The sequence below is a fragment of the Eleutherodactylus coqui genome, unplaced genomic scaffold (assembly GCF_035609145.1).
Source record: "Eleutherodactylus coqui strain aEleCoq1 unplaced genomic scaffold, aEleCoq1.hap1 HAP1_SCAFFOLD_36, whole genome shotgun sequence".
Classification (NCBI taxonomy): domain Eukaryota; kingdom Metazoa; phylum Chordata; class Amphibia; order Anura; family Eleutherodactylidae; genus Eleutherodactylus; species Eleutherodactylus coqui.
In genome coordinates, this window is record NW_027102234.1 from 238,671 (window position 1) to 256,379 (window position 17,709).

Here is a 17,709-nt window from a genome sequence, read left to right on the forward strand (position 1 = left end):
CAAGCATGTGCAGTCCAGGTCCTCCCGCTGCTTTCTGGAGATCCATTGGGCATTTTGCAGTCCTTGTTCGCCCACACAAGATCACTTCCTGGTTACTGGATTCAAAATTCCCACCTCCAAGAAGCGATGCCTCTGATTGGTTAATCCAGCGCTAGTCGGCCAATCAATGCAGCGCACGATGAACCAAAGTGAGGGCTGTGATTGGTTCATCCAGCTCTGCATTGATTAGCTAAGCAGAGTTTGAAGAACCAATCACATTGTGGAGGCGGGATTTAAGAATTGTCTGAGCGGCGGCATTGATTGGCTAATTCATAAACCCCGCCTCCAGTACAGTACTGTTCTTTCATAATCCTTTCTTCCTGGTGAGATTGTTCACACTGTTCATCACTTACATCCCTGAATCTTGGAAACGCTGGTCTTTCATGAGTTTCTGGATTTGTAGTCCATTGAATTTACCTGCTGTTAGCTTCTCCATGCTCATTGCAGGAAGTTTTCTACATTTGTAGCCAAAACACTTTCCATTCCTCTTCAATGTCTTTACTAGAGATGAGCGAGCACCAAAATGCTCGGGTGCTCGTTACTCGGGACGAAATTATCGTGATGCTCGAGGGTTCGTTTCGAGTACGAACCCCATTGAAGTCAATGGGCGACCGGAGAATTTTTGGATTTCGCCGATGCTCACTAAGGTTTTCATGTGTGAAAATCTGGGCAATTCAAGAAAGTGATGGGAACGACACAGCAACGGATAGGGCAGGCGAGGGGCTACATGTTGGGCTGCATCTCAAGTTCACAGGTCCCACTATTAAGCCACAATACCGGCAAGAGTGCCCCCCCCTCCCAACAACTTTTACTTCTGAAAAGCCCTCATTAGCATGGCATACCTTAGCTAAGCACCACACTACCTCCAACAAAGCACAATCACTGCCTGCATGACACTCCGCTGCCACTTCTCCTGGGTTACATGCTGCCCAACCCCTTCCCCGCACGACACAGTGTCCACAGCACACACACCAAACTGTCCCTGCGCAGCCTTCAGCTGCCCTCATGCCACACTCATGTCTATTTATAAGTGCGTCTGCCAGAGGGACCGCAGGCACACACTGCAGAGGGTTGGCATGGCTAGGCAGCGACGACCCCAGGAAAAGGGGCGGGGCAATAGTCCACAATGCTGTACAGAAGCAATGAGAAATCCAATACTGTGCCACCTCCATCTGGAGCTGCACACGTGGGCATAGCAATGGGGCACCTATGTGCCACACACTATTCATTCTGTCAAGGTGTCTGCATGCCCCAGTCAGACCGCGTTTTTTTATAAATAGTCACAGGCAGGTACAACTCCGCAATGGGAATTCCATGTGCACCCACAGCATGGGTGGCTCCCTGGAACCCACCCACTGTACATAAATGTATCCCATTGCAGTGCCCAGCACAGCTGAGGTAATGTCAGCTTTAATGCAGGTGGGCTTCGGCCCACACTGCATGCCCCAGTCTGACTGGGGTTCTTTACAAGTGGACAGATGTAGGTTCAACTCCGTGTGGACCCACAGCATGGGTGGGTGCCAGGAAGCCACCGGCGGTACATAAATATATCCCATTGCATTGCCCATCACAGCTGAGGTAATGTCGTGCTTAATGCAGGTGGGCTTCGGCCCACACTGCATGCCCCAGTCTGACTGGGGTTCTTTACAAGTGGACAGAGGTAGGTTCAACTCCGTGTGCACCTACAGCATGGGTGGCTCCCTGGAACCCACTGGCGGTACATAAATAAATCCCATTGCATTGCCCATCACAGCTGAGGTAATGTCGTGCTTAATGCAGGTGGGCTTCGGCCCACACTGCATGCCCCAGTCTGACTGGGGTTCTTTACAAGTGGACAGATGTAGGTTCAACCCCGTGTGGACCCACAGCATGGGTGGGTGCCAGGAAGCCACCGGCGGTACATAAAGATATCCCATTGCATTGCCCATCACAGCAGAGGTAATGTCGTGCTTAATGCAGGTGGGCTTCGGCCCACACTGCATGCCCCAGTCTGACTGGGGTTCTTTAGAAGTAGACAGATGTAGGTTCAACTCCGTGTGGACCCACAGCATGGGTGGGTGCCAGAAAGCCACCGGCGGTACATAAATATATCCCATTGCATTGCCCATCACAGCTGAGGTAATGTCGTGCTTAATGCAGGTGGGCTTCGGCCCACACTGCATGCCCCAGTCAGACTGGGGTTCTTTACAAGTGGACAGATGTAGGTTCAACTCCGTGTGCACCTACAGCATGGGTGGCTCCCTGGAACCCACCGGCGGTACATAAATAAATCCCATTGCATTGCCCAGCACGGCTGAGGTAACGTCCGATTAAACGCAGGTGGGCTTCGGCCCACACTGCATGCCCCAGTCAGACCGCAGTTTTTAATACATAGACACTGGCAGGTACAAATCCGTAAAGTGAAGTACCTGCGGACCCACAGCATGGTTGGCTCCCTGAAACCCATCGGCGGTACATAAATGTATCCCATTGCAGTGCCCTACTCAGCAGAGCTAACGTCAGATACAATACAGGTGGGCCTCGGCCCACACTGCATGCCCCAGTCAGACTGGTAATATGTACCTTAACAGTAACCTTGTTGGTGGTAATGTGGTGGTGACTGCGGACCTAGTACCGCGGTTTTATTTAGTTGGTTTTCGGAATGTGGCCAGGATTAAGTGGGCCGTGGCGGGGGGATGGTGGTGGTGTTCTCTTGTTGTGTCGTTAAAGGTGAAATTCTTGGACTGCCACCAGACGGACCAATGCAAAGGTATTTGCCAAGAATGTTTTCATTGTTGGAGGAGGAGGGGGATGTTTTGGAGGCACTATGTGTCCTCTCCACGTGTCCGTGGTTATATGCACCTTAACAGTAACCTCGTTGGTGGTAATGTGGTGGTGACTGCGGACCTAGTACCACGGTTGTATTTTGTTGGTTTTCGGAATGTGGCCAGGATTAAGTGGGCCGTGGCGGGGGGATGGTGGTGGTGTTCTCTTGTTGTGTCGTTAAAGGTGAAATTCTTGGACTGCCACCAGACGGACCAATGCAAAGGTATTTGCCAAGAATGTTTTCATTGTTGGAGGAGGAGGGGGATGTTTTGGAGGCACTATGTGTCCTCTCCATGTGTCCGTGGTTATATGCACCTTAACAGTAACAGCGTTGGTGGGAAATGGCCTCGCCGCCATCATGTCTTTGGGAAGCCTCTGTTTCCACACCCCAGTGACATACCAATAGCAGCGGTATAGGATGAGCCCAGAATTATTAACATTTCAGCGGTAGCATTAGGGACAGGCCCCACTAACATATCACTAGCAGCATTATAGGGGGAGCACAGTATTAGTTCCATTTCAGTAATAGTAGCACTCAAGACAGGCCCCAGTAACAATTCCGAAGCAGCAGTATAGGGGGAGCACAGTATTAGTTCCATTTCAGTAATAGTAGCACTCAAGACAGGCCCCAGTAACATTCCCATTGCAGCAGTTTAGGGAGATAACAGTCTCTTTCACATTTCAGTAGCTGCAGTATAGACAAGGCCCCAGTTACATTTATGAAGCAAAAGTGTAGGCCAACCCCACACACCTTTCTGTACCATGAGTGCAGGCGAAGAACATACAAATTACTATGATTACACTGTAGGTGAGGGCACAAAAAAATTGGTGTACCAACAGTACTAATGTACCTCTGAAAAATTGGCCATGCCCAACCAAGATGGCAGGTGAAACCCATTAATTGCTTTGGTTAATGTGGCTTAAGTGGTAACTAGGCCTGGAGGCAGCCCAGTTTAACTAAAAATTGGTTCAAGTTAAAGTTTCAACACTTTTAAGAGCATTGAAACGTATAAAAATTGTTTAGAAAAATTATATGACTGAGCCTTGTGGCCCTAAGAAAAATTGCCCGTTCGGCGTGATTAAGTGAGGTTTCAGGAGGAGGAGCAGGAGGAGGAGCAGGAATATTATACACAGTTTGATGAAGCAAAAATGTCCCCGTTTTGGATGGTGATAGAGAACGATGCTTCCATTCGCGGGTGCAGCCTACGTATTGCTTAGGTATCGCTGCTGTCCGCTGGTGGAGAAGAGAAGTCTGGGGAAATCCAGGCTTTGTTCATCTTGATGAGTGTAAGCCTGTTGGCACTGTCGGTTGACAGGCGTGTACGCTTATCTGTGATGATTCCCCCAGCCGCACTAAACACCCTCTCTGACAAGACGCTAGCCGCAGGACAAGCAAGCACCTCCAGGGCATACAGCGCGAGTTCAGGCCACGTGTCCAGCTTCGACACCCAGTAGTTGTAGGTGGCAGAGGCGTCACGGACGACGGTCGTGCGATCGGCTACGTACTCCCTCACCATCCTATTACAGTGCTCCCGCCGACTCAGCCTTGACTGGGGAGCGCTGACACAGTCTTGGTGGGGAGCCATAAAGCTGTCCAGGGCCTTAAAGAGTGTTGCACTGCCTCTGCTGTACATGCTGCTCGATCTCCGCGCCTCCCCTGCTACCTGGCCCTCGGAACTGCGCCTTCTGCCACTAGCGCTGTCGGATGGGAATTTTACCAACAGCTTGTGGGTCAGGAGAAAGGCATCCTAACATGAAGTCAGCCATGTGTGCCAGGGTACCTGTACGCAACACATGGCTGTCTTCACTAGGAAGATCACTTTCAGGATCCTCCTCCTCCTCCTCAGGCCATACACGCTGAAAGGATGACAGGCAAGCAGCATGTGTACCGTCAGCAGTGGGCCAAGCTGTCTCTTCCCCCTCGTCCTCATGCTCCTCCTCCTCCTCCTCCTCAACGCGCTGAGATATAGACAGGAGGGTGCTCTGACTATCCAGCGACATACTGTCTTTCCCCGGCTCTGTTTCCGAGCGCAAAGCATCAGCCTTTATGCTTTGCAGGGAACTTCTCAAGAGGCATAGCAGAGGAATGGTGACGCTAATAATTGCAGCATCACTGCTCACCACCTGGGTAGACTCCTCAAACTTTCCAAGGACCTGGCAGATTTCTGCCAACCAGGCCCACTCTTCTGAAAAGAATTGAGGAGGCTGACTCCCACTGCGCCGCCCATGTTGGAGTTGGTATTCCACTATAGCTCTACGCTGCTCATAGAGCCTGGCCAACATGTGGAGCGTAGAGTTCCACCGTGTGGGCACGTCGCACAGCAGTCGGTGCACTGGCAGATTAAACCGCTGTTGCAGGGTGCGCAGGGTGGCAGCGTCCGTGTGGGACTTGCGGAAATGTGCGCAGAGCCGGCGCACCTTTACGAGCAGGTCTGACAAGCGTGGGTAGCTTTTCAGAAAACGCTGAACCACCAAATTAAAGACGTGGGCCAGGCATGGCACGTGCGTGAGGCTGCCGAGCTGCAGAGCCGCCACCAGGTTACGGCCGTTGTCACACACGACCATGCCCGGTTGGAGGCTCAGCGGCGCAAGCCAGCGGTCGGTCTGCTCTGTCAGACCCCGCAGCAGTTCGTGGGCCGTGTGCCTCTTATCTCCTAAGCTGAGTAGTTTCAGCACGGCCTGCTGACGGTTGGTGGTACCAGGTGGTATTAGGTGTTCTTAGCAGCAGGTGTTATTATTGGTAGGTGGCAGCAGCAGGTGGTATCTGTTGTTGGTTGGTGGCTGCAGCAGGTGGTATCTATTATTGGATGGTGGCACCAGGTGGTATTAGGTGTTCTTAGCAGCAGGTGTTATTATTGGTAGGTGGCAGCAGTAGGTGGTATCTATTGTTGGTTGGTGGCGTCAGCAGGTGGTATCTATTGTTGGTTGGTGGCACCAGGTGGTATTAGGTATTCTTAGCAGCAGGTGTTATTATTGGTAGGTGGCAGCAATAGGTGGTATCTATTGTTGGTTGGTGGCTGCAGCAAGTGGTATTCATAGCTGGTTGGTGGCTGCAGGTGGTATTAGGTATTCTTGGCAGCAGGTGGTATCTATTGTTGGTTGGTGGCACCAGGTGGTATTAGGTGTTCTTAGCAGCAGGTATTATTATTGGTAGGTGGCAGCAGCAGGTGGTATCTATTGTTTGTTGGTGGCACCAGGTGGTATTAGGTGTTCTTAGCAACAGGTGTTATTATTGGTAGGTGGCAGCAGCAGGTGGTATCTATTGTTGGTTGGTGGTACCAGGTGGTATTAGGTGTTCTTAGCAGCAGGTGTTATTATTGGTAGGTGGCAGCAGTAGGTGGTATCTATTGTTGGTTGGTGGCTGCAGCAAGTGGTATTCATAGCTGGTTGGTGGCTGCAGGTGGTATTAGGTATTCTTGGCAGCAGGTGGTATCTATTGTTGATTGGTGGCTGCAGGTGGTATTAGGTGTTCTTGGCAGCAGGTGGTATCTATTGTTGATTGGTGGCTGCAGGTGGTATTAGGTGTTCCTGGCAGCAGGTGGTATCTATTGTTGATTGGTGGCTGCAGATGGTATTAGGTGTTCTTGGCAGCAGATGGTATCAATTGTTGGTTGGTGGCTGCAGGTGGTATTAGGTGTTCTTGGCAGCAGATGGTATCTGTTGTTGGTTGGTGGCTGCAGGTGGTATTAGGTGTTCTTGGCAGCAGGTGGTATCTATTGTTGGTTGGTGGCTGCAGGTGGTATTAGGTGTTCCTGGCAGCAGATGGTTTTTTATCTTGGCTGATGGCAACAGATGGTATTTGCTGCTGTTTGACATCTCCCCTGATGTTATGCGGAATGTCACTTCCTGCAAAAGGAAAACGTAAAGACAATCTAGTTAAACCTTCTTTTAAGCTATAGGCAGTGTGGTAGCACAGATGGCCTGCAGAGGGCAGTAAAGCAGTCATTCTGCTAGTAAATTACAGAAAACCCTTGTGTGGGTATGGCAGGGAGGATGCAGGCAAGGAAAATGCTGTACAGCCCTGCTGAGGTGATCTAGTGTTTGTTTGTTTCTACTGCAGCTAGGGCTTATTTCAGGGTTAGGGCTTATGTTTCAAGTTCCCCTGAAAATCCCATCTAATCTTATAGGCCGTGTCTATTTTACAGGACAAAATGAACGGCAGGAAAAAACATCAGACACGTTCACTGTTGAGAATGAAGTCATAAGACCAGAGGAAGAGTAAGTTCTTGTAGTTTATCATAAAAGTTTTATGTTGTTTGTTATGCATTTGCATTAAAAACCAATGAACTAAATAGTTAGAAATCTGACACTTAAAAACTGATCAGCTAGATCTAGACTCAGGGGCATAGCTATAGGGGATGCAGAGGTAGCAGTCACTACCGGGTCCTGAAGCTTTATAAGAAAAAATACCAACTTTATTAGCGATGCTTGTGCCGGGCACACACACTGACGTCAGTGTGCGCACCTGGGATCATACTTCCCTGACCTCTTCTCATTGTTTCCTTAGGAGGAGTGGTGAAGAAAAGAAGCTCCATCAGCTCGAGCGTCCCGCAGCAGGGCTGAGAAGGGTAAGGGTGTCGATAAGACTGCAAAGAGGAGGTAAGTATATGGGTCTCAGGGGGAAAGGGCTACTACTACTGGGGCTACTGTGGGGTTAATATTACTACTGGGGCCAATATAGGGGACACTATTAGTAATAGTTTGGCCCCAGTAACATTTACTGTTGAGGATGAAAGACCTGAGGAAGAGGAAGTTCTTGTAGTTTTTTATATGAGTTTTATGCTGTTCATTATGCGTTTGCATTAACAAGCAGTGAGCTAAATAGGTAGAAATTCGACACTTAAAAACAATGCGCCAAAGCTAGGACATGGTGAGCCGTGACAAGCCATCACTTAACCCTCCCACCTCTCCATGTATTTCAGGTGTCCGAGTCTTCATTTGGGACGCTGCAAGGTCACTATGGTCTTTGGTTCCAATCTGTGATGTCACAGACACTGCAGGTATATAAAGTGATGTTACAGTGAGAGGAACTCATTCTGTATAGAAAGTGAGAGAGAGAAGAGAAAATGTTCGTGAAATTGATATTAATGACTCTGCTGCTATTACCATCAGTGCATGCAGGTCCAATCTTCAGCAAAAAATATGAAGGTAACTACATTTGTAGCCGCCCATCCTTACATCCCAAATAACAACTCATTTAGGAATCCGCAGTTGTAATACTAACGACCTAATGAATAAAAGGCAGATTATGAATAACTTCTATTGTTTCTTCTTTTCTAGATGTACCAAGAAAGAAAATAGAAGAGACGCCGACCATTATAGATCGAATAGAGGATAACAGCAGATTTATTTTACCCGCTGTTGCCCCCTACTTCTTGGTACTCGTATATGCGGTGGGCGAGTGTCTTTATGAGAGGTATAAGTAAGTATTGCAAACCGTAGACACAAGACCCCCCAAATATGGCCGAATTGCATTTTCTTTTCTATTTCACTCCAGTTTTTTAGAGTGGAGCGAACAATCTGAAAATGCAAAAAAAGCTCCATGTCCTTAAGGGGTTAAAGGGTATATTTTAGTGTACTGTACACTTCTTGTGGCTTGTTTTACTGCACGGACTCACAAAGTGACTTCTAATTTTCCAACTTTACAGGAAAAAGAAGATGGATGACATCTCAACAGATGACATCGAGAGTGGAAGATCATCCAAACCCACAGAAATCAGCAGCGAATCCAACGGTAAATGCTGCAGTGGAGTCAAATCACTGTGCATTATATGAACATCTAATCTTATAGGCCGTGTCTATTCTACAGGACAAAATAGACAAGAAGAAAAACTTCCCGACACATACACTGTTGAGGATGAAGTCAAAAGACCAAAGGAAGCGGAAGTTCTTGTAGTTTTTTATATGCGTTTTAAGTTGTTCGTTATGGAGGACTGTAGAAGGACTTGCGCAGACACGACAAGAAGTTTTTTTCTTACTGCAGGTTGACCATTGCAAACTTTGACAAGTTGCTGGAGATTCTGTGACCCCATCTGACGTACTGGGATCATTGCACAAATTATTTTTTTAGCTAGTGTTTTTGGCTTTTTTGATAGTTAGGGACTCGCAAGAAAATGAGGACCCTTGACGTGGGCTTGCGAGCTTACATAATATGGTGAATTTAGCAAAATCACTCCTGAAAAAGAAGTGATGTATATTTGCTACATTTGCCCGTATTATAAACTAATACCTCATTTGGTTTATCTTAGGGATAACATAGGGAGAAGATCGCAATCCTCTGCCACTGCTGTGACAGGGGATTATTTCATCCTTGCAGGGAATCCCCTCATCACTGAATACTGTGACAGCACTGTCACAGTGTTGAGTGATGAGGGAAATCCCCGTAGAGATAAAGAAATCCCCTGCCACAGCAGTGGCAGAGGATCGCGATGCTATCCCATTGCTTTCAATGGGGTTGGCACTGCTGCTGCTCCATTGGAAGCAATTGGATAAAGGCATCCTCTGTGTTGATGATTTTTGGTGGGGGTGGGGGCTAGAAATACAAGCCCTACTCCGAAAACAATTCATAGCTGCAGAAAAAAAAACTAAACACCACTTTAGATGCACCAATCAGAGGCAGTGCTTTCAGGAGGTGCGATTTTTCAATCCACGACCAGAAGAGATGCTGAAGAAGAGGACCTGGGAGAAGTTCTGCTAGAGATGACCGCACTTCTAAGGTGATGTATTTCTTTATTTTTTGGTCTGCAGCTAGGGATTATTTTTGGGATAGGGCTTATATTTCAAGCCCCTCCCCCTCCACACACACACACACACACACACACCAGAAAATTATCGCTGCGGGGAGTCCCCTCATCAATGAACACTGTACTAGTGCTGTCACAGTGTTCAGTGATGAGGGGATGCCCCGTGGAGATGAAGCAATGCCCTGCTATGGCAGCTGTGGCAGGGGATTCCATCAGTGTGATGCGGCGCTCTGATTTTTGCACAATGTCCTATCTTTTACAGGTGCATTTTCTTTTGCGCTTGTAGTAAATGGACATCGGTTGTAATAGAGCCATTTTTTTGCATATCTACTTATGTGCGCAAAAAAATTGCTTGTTTCACTGCGGCGTCAAAAATGAAACAAAAACACAATATTTTTATTAAAAAAAGTTTTATTATTTTCTGTTTTTAAAAATACACAACAAAGACTTAACTTCAATTTTTTTTTTTAACAAAGACGCCTCTAGACTTTGGTCCTGGGGATCTGTGTCACTGCCAGAAGCTGTAGATCACATAGAGGGCGCAGCTGACTGTTGTGGAGTTTGCTCCAGTTATTAGGGGATCCCCTGGTAGAAGACAGATGCCGTACGGCTGGCGGGTGTGCATATTGCCATGAGGATGACGGGGTTGGTATGCACCATATTCATGGCTATGGTACTGCTGAGGTGGGGGTGTTGCTGGTGGAGGGGTGGGGGGAGGTGGAAGTGGAGGCTGCATATTGGCATGCACACATTGTTGATGGTGCAGCCTGAACTGCTTGATATTATAGTGCAGCTCATAGGGTACCTTTGGGGGGCGAGACATTTCTAAAAGGTGAAAGACTTCTCCTTGATTCGTTAGCCGCCAGTGTTCGGGCATGGTTCTTAGAATTAAGGCCACTAAATAATTGGGCCGCATCATTCAGAGGGCTTTGGTGCTCAAGAAGTGCCATGACCTGTTTTTGCATCTCTTCCTGCCTCTGTACTGATGCTACAACTGGGGCATTTACTGGCATCGCAGCTGGGGGTCTTCCCACTCTCCTTGGAAGCAGTTGGCTGCTGACGGATGGCACACTGTCGTGCTCCTCTACTGTAGGCTGTTGAGGCAGCACCTGCTTCTTGCTGCGGGCTCGGCAAATTATCACTAGATCTGTGGAGAGAAAGTACTTTTTAGTAAACGCGTCTGGACCGTAATGCATGAAAAACAGCTCAACTGCAAACCGGCACGTCACCAGGCATTTGTGCTTTTTCTATTTCCCATTTTTTCCTTCCCCCTTTTTAAAAATTGAAACTCATCTATTAATCGGCAGCTGAGTGAGGACTCGCTTCTGCGGGACGAGTTGTATGTTCAAATGTTTGTATGTTCAAATGCTACAATGTAACGTCCTTCAAAACTTTTGAAAACTTTCTGGAGAGAATTAGACAGAAGAAGAAACTTCTCCATCTCTCGGTGCGTCTTGTTTTGATGGCATTTCTATTGTTCTTGTCCCTCTTTGTTTCTAGCCGTGAGCCGTAAATACTGTTTATTTTAAGTATCGGACTGTTAGAATGTAAATTTGTTAAAATGCAATAAAAAGTAATGAAAAAGTAGTAAATATTCTAAAACGGTCCCGCTGGAAACTACGGGGCCCTCAGACAACCATGCTGACAGTAAAATGAAGAAGCTATTGCGCTCTGAAGATGGCGGCAGGCATTAATTAAAGGAAATAAATAGCTTTGAAAAAAATTTGTTTCGTCGTACCGACCCATAACAGAAGTTTTCATGTCATTTTTGTTGCAGTTTGTGCGCTGCAGGCACAAGACGCACTGAAAGAGGGCGGAATATCTTTTTTTGCCCCATTTCTCTCCTGTAGAATTTTTCCTAATGTTTCAGTGCATTAGTAGCATTAAAAAATACACCGCGTCCCACAAAAAACAAACCCTCCTACAGCGACGCGATGGATGAATAAAACAGGATTTTTTAAAAAGGGGGCAGGAAAAAGCTAAAATGGAAAAAACCTTGGACACTAAGGGGTTAAAGGGTTAACAGCTCCGAAGAGCCACACAGCTTATCGGAGTTGTTGCTGCTGGGTGTTGGCTGTAAGATACAGCTGGTGCCCGCGTGTTATGGAGGGAGATCACGGTGCGGTCTCTCTTAAAAAATTGTTCCGGCGATACAGGATTTAAAAACACAGCAGGCTTACATGTCAGCAAGTCCCAACTATTACCGCCTTTCCCTGAAGGCATGCCCTAGCTATGCTACAAAACAAGACTTTACCTAGCAGGGGCGGTCCAGGTCCCTCCCGCTACATTGAATAGCTGCGCCACGATGCTCGAGAACCAATCCGAGCCATCGCTTCCTGGAGACGGAGTTTACAAACACTGTTACCAGGAAGCAATCTCTAGTCGGCCACCGAGGACTGATGGGATTGCGTCGTAGACCAGTGGGACGGACCTGGACCATGTCTGCTAGGAAAACATGATAAGACATTCCCAAAAAATAAGACGCAGTTCCACTTTTGGGCTAAACATGGGGGTCTTATTTTGGGTAAATACGGCATTCGTACATTTCTTCAGCTGCTGTGTACTTACTCTCTCATGCCCATGCTTGGTGCCGGGTACATTCATTGCTGCAGGTAGATATATGGTCGTTTTGTTCTTCCTCCAGCTCTGCTCCTCGGGACCGCTGTGTATTCTTCTCGGAATTGATCCTGCGCTCCTCCACTTTCCCTTTAATTCTTCCACTGCAATAGATCAAAGAAGCAAACATAAGCATTCTGTGTGCATGTGTCTGCATGTCAGCTTGTGTGCAAGTGTCTGCTTGCATGTATGTCTGTATGTCAAATATGCATGCATGGATCTCTTTGCATGTCAGTTTGCATGCATGTGTACATATGTTCATGTGTCTGCATCATTTGTGTAGGTGTTTGCATGTATGCAAGTGATGGCTGATAAGTAGCAGTCAGTACTTACGCAATTCTGAGTTACCACGGCTGTAGTCCCACTCCTCGTAAATCTTTTTAGCCAGTTCCTCCCACGACCTTTCTTTCCTATCCTTATTTTGATGCATCAGGACAACCAATTTCCCCGTGTCAAATTGTCATCTTGAGAAAATGGCAACCACAGGTCTTTACTTTCTGAAAACCAGCCTTTTCTCTACCCCCCTGGATAATCTCTGCCTTCAAATCCACAGTTCATGCGCAATTGAATTGCAATTGCACTGTGGATCATCCACACCCATTGACTTCTATTGAGCCCACTCGCACAGGATCCGGACTGTAATGGAGAAAAATTGCTTGCCGCTGCGGGAGATTTACATATCAAATCTGCAAGCTTAAATTAGGTTGCGGATGCCAATGCTTCCCTATGGGAACTTTGACTTGCGGATCTCCTGCGCTGGTGACCAGTGCGGATTCCGAATACAAATCCGCCCATGGACATGAGCCTTAATACTCCCTGCAGCCACCAACCAATAAAGGATACCACCTGCTGCCAAGAACACCTAATACCATCTGCTGCCACCATCCAACAATGAATACCACCTGCTGCCAAGAACACCTAATACCATCTGCTGTCACCAACCAACAATAGATACCACCTGCTGCCAAGAACACCTAATACCACCTGCTGCCACCAACCAACAATAGATACCACCTGCTGCCAAGAACACTTAATACCACCTGCTGCCACCAACCAACAATAGATACCACCTGCTGCCAAGAACACCTAATACCACCTGCTGCGACCAACCAACAATGAATACCACCTGCTGCCAAGAACACCTAATACCATCTGCTGCCACCATCCAACAATGAATACCACCTGCTGCCAAGAACACCTAATACCATCTGCTGCGACCAACCAACAATAGATACCACCTGCTGCCAGGAACACATAATAGAAGCTGCAGCCACCAACCAACAATAGATACCACCTGCTGCCAGGAACACATAATAGAAGCTGCAGCCACCAACCAACAATGAATACCACCTGCTGCCAAAAACACCTAATACCATCTGCTGCAACCAACCAACAATGTATACCACCTGCTGCCCAAAAAACCCAAATACCATCTGCTGCAACCAACCAACAATAGATACCACCTGCTGCCCAAAACACCTAATACCATCTGCTGTCACCAACCAACAATAGATACCACCTGCTGCCAAGAACACCTAATAGCACCTGCACTCACCAACCAACAATAGATACCATCTGCTGCCAGGAACACCAAATACCAGCTGCAGCCACCAACCAACAATAGATACCATCTGCTGCGAAGAACACCTAATACCACCTGCAGCCACCAACCAACAATAAATACCATCTGCTGCCAAGAACACCTAATACCAGCTGCAGCCACCAACCAACAATAGATACCATCTGCTGCCAAGAACACCTAATACCAGCTGCAGCCACCAACCAACAATAGATACCATCTGCTGCCAAGAACACCTAATACCACCTGCAGCCACCAACCAACAATAAATACCATCTGCTGCCAAGAACACCTAATACCAGCTGCAGCCACCAACCAACAATAGATACCACCTGCTGCCAAGAACACCTAATACCAGCTGCAGCCACCAACCAACAATAGATACTATCTGCTGCCATGAACACCTAATACCACCTGCAGCCACCAACCAACAATAGATACCACCTGCTGCCAAGAACACCTAATACCATCTGCTGCCACCAACCAACAATACCATCTGCTGCCAAGAACACTTAATACCACCTGCAGCCACCAACCAACAATAGATACCACCTTATTGCTTCCAGGTTTGACCAACTATACCAGTGATGGGGAACCTTTTAGAGACCGAGTGCCCAAACTGCAACCCAAAACCCACTTTTTTTTATCACAAAGTGCCAACATGTCAGGGGTGGGGCTTATCACCATGTATGATTTTACCCCCATCATTCTAAAAAGGACAGGGCCGCTTCAAAATAGACAGGGTGCAGACTTTGACTGCTTTTTGGATGCGGAAATACTGCAGAATGTCCTCAGCGGGAATTTCTGTGGAAAATTCGGCAGCATTTCCGCATCCAAAAAGCAGTCAAAATCTGCATCGTATTTTGAAGTGGCCCTGTCCTTTTCCACCACATGTAAACATACCCGAGCGATAATAGTGACCCCCCCCAGCGGCCCCAGTGGTAATAGTGACTCCCACCCCACAACAATAATAGTGACCCCCACAGCGGCCCCAGCGGTAATAGTGACTCCCCTAGCGATAAAAGTGACCCCACCAGCGGCCCTAGGGATAATAGTGACACCCCCTCAGTATAATAGTGATGCCCCCAGTATAACAGTGACACACACAGCGGCCCCCAGTGCAATAGTGACACCCCACAGCGGCCTCCAGTCTAGTAGTGACACCCCACAGCGCCCCTCCCAAGACCCACATACTTACCCTTTCCTCCTCCTCCTGGAAGCTCAGCTTCTCTTCTGGTTGGCGATGGTCCCGACACGCATATTAACTTTTTCTTCCCCACTTCTGCCACAATAGGCAATTCCCAGCAACCTGATTGGCTGTTTGGTGTATCAGCCAAGACAAACAACCAATCAGGTTGCTGGGAATTGCTGATTGGGGCAAAAGTGGGGAAGAAAAAGTTAATATGCTCCCGGCACACACTGCGAGGTCAGTGGGTTGCCGGACGCCTCCTCCCCCTGCTCTCGCGGAACCAAGTAGTAGGGGACGTCGGGGGAGGGCGGAGGAGGATCCTGGCTGCACATTGAAGTCACAGTGACGGGATCAGCGCGGCTAGCAGCGCTGTGAGTGAATGCCAGCAGGGGAGCCACGGCCCCTGCTGGTATTCACAAGTGGTGAGCGGCCGATGGCGGCGTGTGCCAGTAGGGAGGGCTCTGCGTGCCGCCTCTGGCACGTGTGCCATAGGTTCGCCACCACTGAACTAGAGGCATTCCTATGTATGATAAGACATTCCCCAAAAAATAGGACCCAGTTCCACTTTTGGGCTAAACATGAGGGTGTTATTTGGGGTAAGTACGGCATTCGTACATTTCTTCAGCTGCTGTGTACTTACTCTCTCATGCCCATGCTTGGTGCCGGGTACATTCATTGCTGCAGGTAGATATATGGTCGTTTTGTTCTTCCTCCAGCTCTGCTCCTCGGGACCGCTGTGTATTCTTCTCGGAATCGATCCTGCGCTCCTCCACTTTCCCTTTAATTCTTCCACTGCAATAGATCAAAGAAGCAAACATAAGCATTCTGTGTGCATGTGTCTGCATGTCAGCTTGTGTGCAAGTGTCTGCTTGCATGTATGTCTGCATGTGCATGCATGTCTGCCTGCAGATATGCATGCATGGATCTCTTTGCATGTAAGTTTGCGTGTAATTATCTGCATGCATGTGTGCATATGTGCATGTGTCTGCATCATTTCTGTAGGTGTTGGCGGGTATGCAAGTGATGGCTGCTAAGTAGAAGTCAGTACTTACGCAATTCTTTTTGCGAGTTACCACGGCTGTAGTCCACTGCTCGTAAATCTTTTCAGCCACTTCCTCCCACGACCTTTCTTTCTTATCCTTATTTTGATACACTTCACTATTGGTGTCCCAAATAGCAGGATAAGGGGGACTACCCACTACAATTTTTTTTTCTACTGCGAAATTCACAGCGTTTTTTTTTTCTTCTAATGTTAAAATCGCGGTCGCGAAAAATCACGATTTAGCAGTAAATTGCGATTTTGCGCGATCGCGAATTTAACATTACAAGTCCCATAGACCCCTGTAGAAAAAAAACGCGGGCAGTCACCCTTATCCTGCATCAGGACAACCAATTTCCCCACGTCAAATTGTCTGCTCATCTTGAGAAAATGGCTGCCACAGCTCTTTACTTCCTGAAACCCAGCCATTTCCCCACCCCCGGCTAATCTCCAACTTCAAATCCGTAGTGTCTTATCACCGAAAGGACCACAAATCATAAAACTTAACTTTTATTAATTATAAACCATAAGAAGACGTACTTTTATTTTCCCATATGTGTCAGAGGACACACAACAATTAAAATCAACCAAGCTCAAATCGGTGGATGTTGCTCAATCGCAGTAAACAATATAGTCAGACTTTTATTCTATACTGTTAGGATTCTTATCCATCCATCATTTTTATATTTTCCAATATTTTTCAATCCGGGATGACTAAATATCTATTGTCAGTGACTGACACCACCAGTATTTATCCAAGAGTGGTAGAATATTTATTGTCAGTGACTTAAGATTATTATTGATGGTTCTATATCCAATGTTACTCATCAGTATCACTATCCATTTCAACACCTCTAATTCTTTATCACAAGATGGATCTAGCATCTGCAGTTGTTCCTGTTCTTATATTGGTCACGGTACAATGATGTTTATTATTTTGGATCAATAGTCCATTGTCTTTATTATTGTATCTGACAAATGCATTTATTTCTATTGTCACCTTATTTGGAACAATTGTTCATCAAAGATTGCTCAGGTAGTATGAGTTCCTACTAGAACAGTGTTTGGGTGACTAATTTTTAGCAGATGTCACCTCAATAAATCGCCATTGGGTGCTATGTCTGAAGTGTATTTCCACAAACCTTGATATATCAAGCTTATTTATGCTTGTTATTCTGTGGCACTTCCTTATTATTGTATGACCCGTTCCCTGAGCTATTCATTTCCCGTGATTTATATGATTATATACAGGAAATGAATACAGCCACATGCAACCGTTATTGGTTATCAAAGACCATGATGGATTGTTCCAAATGGTAATGTCTTTTACAAAATTCAATCTCTCTTAGGCCGCCTGCAGACGAGCGGGTCGGATCCGGCAGCGAGAAATCTCGCCGCGTGATCTGACCCCAGAGCCTGCAGGGACGAGCACGTACTTACCCGCGCGTGGCGGCCCCGGCTCTTTGATGTGCCGGCTGCCGCGCAGCCGGCGCATGCGCAGACCGGAGCCGGCGGCCGGTGAGTGCGTGCCCCGCAGAAAATTAGAACATGCTGCGGTTTGTTTGCCGTGCGAGATTTCGCGCGGCCAAACCGCGGCCGTCTGCATAGGAGTGCGTATTGTAATGCACTCCTATGCAGACTTTCAGCGGCGGAAATCCCGCGGCGGGATTTCCGCTCGTGTGCAGGCGGCCTTACTTAT

At 47.4% G+C, this 17,709-nt stretch overlaps 1 long non-coding RNA gene across 1 annotated transcript; it reads right to left on the reverse strand.

Annotated features, from left to right (window-relative positions):
- Positions 1–10,159: 10,159 nt before the first annotated feature.
- On the reverse strand, positions 10,160–17,376 carry LOC136600965 (uncharacterized). Its single transcript, XR_010789269.1, has 3 exons — positions 15,612–17,376; positions 12,156–12,307; positions 10,160–10,734 (listed from the first exon to the last, which is right to left on the reverse strand). It is a non-coding gene; the product is annotated as an uncharacterized lncRNA (long non-coding RNA).
- Positions 17,377–17,709: the final 333 nt, after the last annotated feature.